Here is a 7,071-nt window from a genome sequence, read left to right as displayed (position 1 = left end):
ATGTGTGCATTTGAAACATTCTGTATTCTGACAAAATATATTTTAGGACTTTTAGACTTTGTCAGGAATGTCTGTTTATTGACCGCACCAAATGTGAATATGAAAATCCAGATAATAAAAGTATGGCAGATTTTTATTTTTTTCACAAGACTTTCCAGAGGTTTAAAAAGTTTCCTTTTGTTGCCTCCTATATTTTTAGCTTCATTTGACTTCATTCTTAAACACCTCAGAGATTATAAACGCGGCTAACTTTAAGTTTTTTCCTCTCGATGAAAGCTTCCACTCTCAAACGTGCTGTTAAGAGGTGAATTAGCCTCTTGGTGCCTTCACTGACTGGAAACATTAAATCAAAGCTAAAGCTGGCTAGGGGGAAATATAGGGATAAACTCATAGATATAAACACTAGATCCCTCATTGGCTGCTGTGGTGCAGGAATTTCGGCCGCCATCTTGGAACGGTCGTCCTTATTTGGTTAAAGCAGAAGATGTCTCAGCACTTCGCAGCTTATTTCTGTTCTAATCGACGGACTGTTGACGTCAGGTCTCGGGGAATAACTTTTCACAAGTAAGATGAACATATTATTGTTAGTATTTTGTGAATATAAAATATTCCTATATATATATAATATAATATATATAATATAATATATAAAATACCCCTCCCTGGGCTGCCACCTTACCGTGGTGGAGGGATTTGAGTGTCCCAATGACCCTAGGAGCTATGCTGTCAGGGGCTTTATGCCCCTAGTAGGGTCACCCATGGCAGACAGGTCCTAGGTGAGGGACCAGACAAAGTGCAGCCCAAAAACCCCGATGATAAGAAAAATAAACGGACCTAATGTTCCCTTGCCCGGACGTGGGTCACCGGGGCCCCACTCTGGAACCAGGCCTGGAGGTGGGGCACGCGGGCAAGCGCCTGGTGGCCGGGCTTTTACCCATGGAGCTCGGCCGGGCACAGCCCAAAGAGGAGACGTGGGTCCCCCTTCCCATGGGCTCACCACCTGTGGGAGGGGCCAAAGGGGTTGGGTGCAATGTGGGATGGGTGGTGGCCGAGGGCGGGGACCCTGGCGGTCTGATCCTCGGCTACAGAAGCTGGCTATTGGGTCGTGGAATGTCACCTCACTGGTGGGGAAGGAGCCTGAGCTGGTGTGTGAGGCTGAGAGGTTCCGGCTAGAAATAGTCGGACTCACCTCTACGCATGGCTCTGGCTCTGGAACCAGTTTCCTTGAGAGGGGCTGGATACTCTTCCACTCTGGAGTTGCCCCTGGTGAGAGGCGCCAAGCAGGAGTGGGCATACTTATTGCCCCCCAACTTGGTGCCTGTGTGTTGGGGTTCACCCCGGTAAATGAGAGGGTGGCCTCCCTCTGCCTACGTGTGGGGGGACGGGTTCTGACTGTCGTTTGTGCTTATGCACCAAACGGCAGCTCAGATTATCCACCCTTTTTGGAGTCCTTGGAGGGGGTACTGGAAAGTGCACCTCCTGGGGACTCCCTTGTTCTGCTGGGGGACTTCAATGCTCATGTGGGCAATGACAGTGAGACCTGGAGGGGTGTGGTTGGGAGGAACAGCCCCCCTGATCTGAACCAAAGTGGTGTTCTGTTGTTGGACTTCTGTGCTCGTCATGGATTGTCAATAACGAACACCTTGATCAAGCATAAGTGTGTCCATACGTGCTCTTGGCACCAGGACACCCTAGGCCGCAGTTCGATGATTGACTTTGTCATTGTCTCATCTGATCTGCGGCCACATGTCTTGGACACTCGGGTGAAGAGAGGGGCAGAGCTGTCCACTGATCACTACCTGGTGGTGAGTTGGCTCCGATGGTGGGGGAGGATGCCGGTCAGACCTGGCAGACCCAAACGTATTGTGAGGGTTTGCTGGGAACGTCTGGCAGAGTCTCCTCTGAGACGAAGTTTTAACTTCCACCTCTGGGAGAACTTTGAACATGTTCTCAGGGAGGTGGGGAACATTGAGTCCGAGTGGACCATGTTTCGTGCCTCTATTGTCGAGGCGGCTTGCCGGAGCTGCGGCCGCAAGGTTGTTGGTGCCTGTCGCGGCGGCAACCCTCAAACCCGATGGTGGACACTGTCGGTGAGGGATGCTGTCAGGCTGAAGAAGGAGTCCTATCGGGCCTTTTTGGCCTGTGGGACCCCGGAAGCAGCTGATGGGTACCGGCAATCCAAGCTACATGCGGCTCGGGTGGTCGCTGAGGCAAAAACTCGGGCATGGGAGGAGTTCGGAGAGGCCATGGAGAATGACTTCCGCACGGCTTCGAGACAATTCTGGTCCACCATCCGGCGGGGGGGGGGGGGGGGGGGGGAGCGGTACGCCACCAACACTGTTTATAGTGGGAGTGGTGTGCTGCTGACCTCAACTCGGGATGTTGTGGGTCGGTGGGCGGAATACTTTGAAGACCTCCTCAATCCCACTAGCACGTCTTCCACTGAGGAAGCGGAGCCTGGGGACTCTGGGTTGGGCCCTCCAATCTCTGGTGCTGAGGTCACTGAGGTGGTTAAAAAGCTCCTCGGTGGCAGGGCCCCAGGGGTGGATGAGATTCGCCCGGAGTTCCTTAAGGCTCTGGATGTTGTAGGGTTGTGTTGGCTTACATGACTCTGCAATATTGCGTGGACATCGGGGGAAGTTCCCCTGGATTGGCAGACCGGGGTAGTGGTCCCCCTATTCAAAAAGGGGGACCGTAGAGTGTGTTCCAACTACAGGGGAATCACGCTCTTAAGCCTCTCTGGTAAGGTCTATTCGGGGGTTCTGTAGAGGAGTGTCCATCGGATAGTCGAACCTCGGATTCAGGAGGAGCAGTGTGGTTTTCGTCCTGGCCGTGGAACACTGGACCAGCTCTACACTCTCAGCAGGGTCCTGGAGGGTGCGGGGGAGTTTGCCCAACCGGTCTAAATGTGCTTTGTGGACTTGGAGAAGGCGTTCGACCGCGTCCCTCAGGGAACCCTGTGGGGGGTACTCTGGGAGTATGGGGTACCGGGCCCTTTGATATGGGCTGTCAGGTCCCTGTATGACCGGTGTCAGAGCCTGGTCCGCATCGCCGGCAGTAAGTCGGGCTTGTTCCCGGTGAGAGTTGGACTCCGCCAAGGTTGCCCTTTGTCACCGATTCTGTTCATAAATTTTATGGACAGAATTTCTAGGCGCAGCCAAGGTGTTGAGGGGATCTGTTTTGGTGGCCTTAGGATTGCGTCTCTGCTATTTGCAGATGATGTGGTCTTATTGGCTTCATCAGATCATGATCTACAGCTTTCGCTGGAGTGGTTCGCAGCCGAATGCAATGCGGCCGGGATGATAACCAGTTCATCCAAATCCGAGGCCATGGTCTTGAGCCGGAAAAGGGTAGAGTGCCCTCTCTGGGTCAGGGAGGAGGTCCTACCCCAAGTGGAGGAGTTTAAGTATCTTGGGGTCTTGTTCACGAATGAGGGAAAAATGGAGCGTGAGATTGATAAGCAGATAGGTGCAGCGTCAGCAGTGAAGCAGGCGTTGTACAGGTCTGTCGTGGTGAAGAGAGAGCTGAGTCAAAAGGCGAAGCTCTCAATTTACCGATCGATCTACGTTCCTACCCTCATCTATGGTCACAAGCTTTGGGTTGTGACCGAAAGAATGAGATCTCGGATACAAGCGGCCGAAATGAGTTTTCTCCGCAGGGTGTCTGGGCTCTCCCTTAGCGATAGGGTGAGAAGCTCGATCATCCGGGAGAGACTCAGAGTAGAGCCGCTGCTTCTCCACGTCGAGAGGAGCCAGTTAACCTTTATTTATCCAGGTAGTCTCATTGAGTCACAAGAACTAATTTTCTAGAGAGACCTGTTTAGGAGCAGATGGTGGGGGTTGAGTGCCTTGCTCAGGGGCCCAGAGTGGGGCCAATGAGGGTGGAGGCAGGTGTGGGTGTTTCACCTTTTCCACCCACATTTTGATGTTGACAGTACCGGGAGTTGAACCTGCGACTTTCCCAATACAGGCCCATCTAACCTCTGCGCCACCACTCTCCCACATAACATCATATCATGATGGTCATGGCCATATTAAAATCTCACTGGTTTCCTTCCAGATGTGTTAAACAGCTACTGGTCCCCCAGATGTTTCCAGGTGGCTGTGGTCAGTGGATGAAAAGCCTGGCATGAACAAGATGATGCTGGAGACCATCATTTGACGAGAGCTACCACCTTCCAACTGTGAAGAACAGCAGCATTCCCTCAAAGCTCAGTGAAGGTGCTGAGAGCTGCAGAGAGGCTGATTCATGGAGCTTCAACACAGCAACCTCCAAACATGTCCACCCTCACACACATCGTCCATGAAGAGACTGGACCAGAGCACAAGATAATAAGACAGTGATAACAACGACAACAATACACATTCACAAATGATTCAGACAATTTTTGTTTGTTTGTTTTACAATTGAAAAACAGTTTGTTATCCACTGTTGTCATCACTCTTTGTTAAAATCCAGGTGTCTCTTGTAAATGAGTCCTATTGGCTCAGTGGGACTAACCTGTATCAATAAAGGTTGAATGAATATTATATATATATATATATATATATATATATATATATATATATATATACACATACATACATACATACATACATACATACATACATACATACATACACAAAAGACCCTTAAAAAGTCATTTAAATTAGATATTTTTATTTCAGCTGCACGGTACACAATTAATAGAGCTGTCACCTCTCTGTGAGCTCTAACTATTTAAAAAAACAAAATGTACGCCCAATTTTATTATCAAACAACAAATTCTGATCTAAGGCAGAGATCCTGCAGTTAGCTCAGCAGTCTAACGAGCGTGAAAAGACAGCCATCGTAAAGACAGCCGTCGTAAAGACAGCCGTCGTAAAGACAGCCGTCGTAAAGACAGCCGTCGTAAAGACATTTGTTGTAAAGACAGCCGTCGTAAAAACATTTGTTGTAAAGACAGCCGTCGTAAAGACATTCGTAGTAATGACAGCCGTCGTAAAGACAGCCGTCGTAAAGACAGCCGTCGTAAAGACAGCCGTCGTAAAGAGTCGTAAAGACAGCCGTTGTAAAGACAGCCGTCATAAAGACATTTGTTGTAAAGACAGCCGTCGTAAAGACAGCCGTCGTAAAGACATTTGTTGTAATGACAGCCGTCGTAAAGACAGCCGTCGTAAAGACAGCCATCATAAAGACATTCGTTATAATGACAGCCGTCGTAAAGACATTTGTTGTAAAGACAGCCGTCGTAAAGATATTCGTTGTAATGACAGCCGTCGTAAAGACATCCGTCGTAAAGACATCCGTCGTAAAGACAGCCGTCGTAAAGACAGCCGTCGTGAAGACAGCCGTCGTAAAGACAGCCGTCGTAAAGACAGCCGTCGTAAAGACAGCCGTCGTAAAGACATTTGTTGACAGCCGTCGTAAAGACATTTGTTGTAATGACAGCCGTCGTAAAGACATTTGTTGTAAAGACAGCCGTTGTAAAGACAGCAGTCGTAAAGACATTCGTTGTAATAACAGCCGTCTTAAAGACTGCCGTCATAAAGACAGCCGTCGTAAAGACAGCCATCATAAAGACAACCGTTGTAAAGACAGCCGTCATAAAGACAGCAGTCGTAAAGACAGCCGTCGTAAATGTAGTGAACTAAGCCTCAGGTCAAAATCTGGCCCTGAGGGCCTTCCTGGGACAAGAACTGTTATTTCATTGATTTGAGTCCAGAAACACAAAATTAAGTTCATCCAGAGACTTTCTAAGTGTGTCCTGCACTGATCAATTGAAAGAACACTCTCTTTTTTATTATCATTACTATTTTACAAATGTCTTGATAATCAAAAGTGTATTTAGTTCAAACCATTTTTAAATGTTGAAGTGAACTACTCATTTTAAATCAACTGTGAAACAGTATTAATGATTTTTAATCCTCATTCAAAGTAGAAATCTAGTTAATGTCTGTTACAGAGTAATTATTCATTTTCTTGATCTTCTGTCTGAAATGAGCAAGTCGTGATGTGGGTCAGAAGTCAAGTTTCGGTCAAAAACATGTTTACTGGAAAGAAATGTCATGTTTAACTTTTTCAGATAGATAGAAGAGGACTGGCTCCAAAATGTCTCTGTTCTTCAAAACATCTTTCTGTCTGTTCTTAAAACAATCTACTCTGTCTCCTTGACTTTTAATGACCCTCTTACGTCACTAAGACCACACCCCTGTTGGTTCGTTTCAACCAATCAGGAAGTTCTCAGAGGAACGGGAACTGACCTCTTTAAAAGGGTCAACACTTCCTAGTTCCAGCAGAACAACGGGAACTACGCAGAACAAAGTTCCGAGTCTCGTGGGGATTATGGAATCTTCCACATCTAAGTGGAACCTCTGACGGACTCACAGCTCATGTGAGTCCACCCGTGAGGTGAGGTGCTGTTGAACGAAGTACCGTCACTACTCCGGACGGTTCTCTGCTATCCTACGGAGACGCTGGAAAGGTAGCGTTAAATGGAACTCCGTACCAGTGGAGACATCTTCTACAGGTAAAGAGTCGATTTCCACTACCGAAGTGTACCGAGGTAGAGCTGGGTTCGAATGGAGGGTGCCGTTCTTTGTTGACACATTTTCCCTCACACACCATCTCCATTTAAACTTCATTTTCCCATCTTTAAAAATCTTCTATCTGCCAGTAATTAATCCAGATATTTTCAGAAATGTCTGCTGTAAAGCTGCAAGTGATACCATGGCCGTATGGTTCTCATTGTAAAGCAAGTTAATTAAGCTGTTATTGTAATCAATCTGCCAATTATTGTAAATGTGTGATGTGTTTTAAATCGTTTTTAATTAAACGGCTCACTGTTGTTGGTGAGTCAGAAATTAAAACACGTTTCCGTCCACATTTAATCATTCAAAACACGATAGAACTCAGTCCAGAAAAATGAAAGAATCCGTTTAAATTATGAATAATATCTGACAGGTATATGTTCATTACATAAAGACAGCCGTCGTAAAGAGTCGTAAAGACAGCCGTCGTAAAGACAGCCGTCGTAAAGACAGCTGTCGTAAAGAGTCGTAAAGACAGCCGTCGTAAAGAGTCGTAAAGACA

This window comes from Nematolebias whitei, chromosome 3 (assembly GCF_014905685.2).
Source record: "Nematolebias whitei isolate Nwh7 chromosome 3, NemWhi1, whole genome shotgun sequence".
Lineage (NCBI taxonomy): Eukaryota > Metazoa > Chordata > Actinopteri > Cyprinodontiformes > Rivulidae > Nematolebias > Nematolebias whitei.
This window is presented reverse-complemented; position numbering follows the sequence as displayed.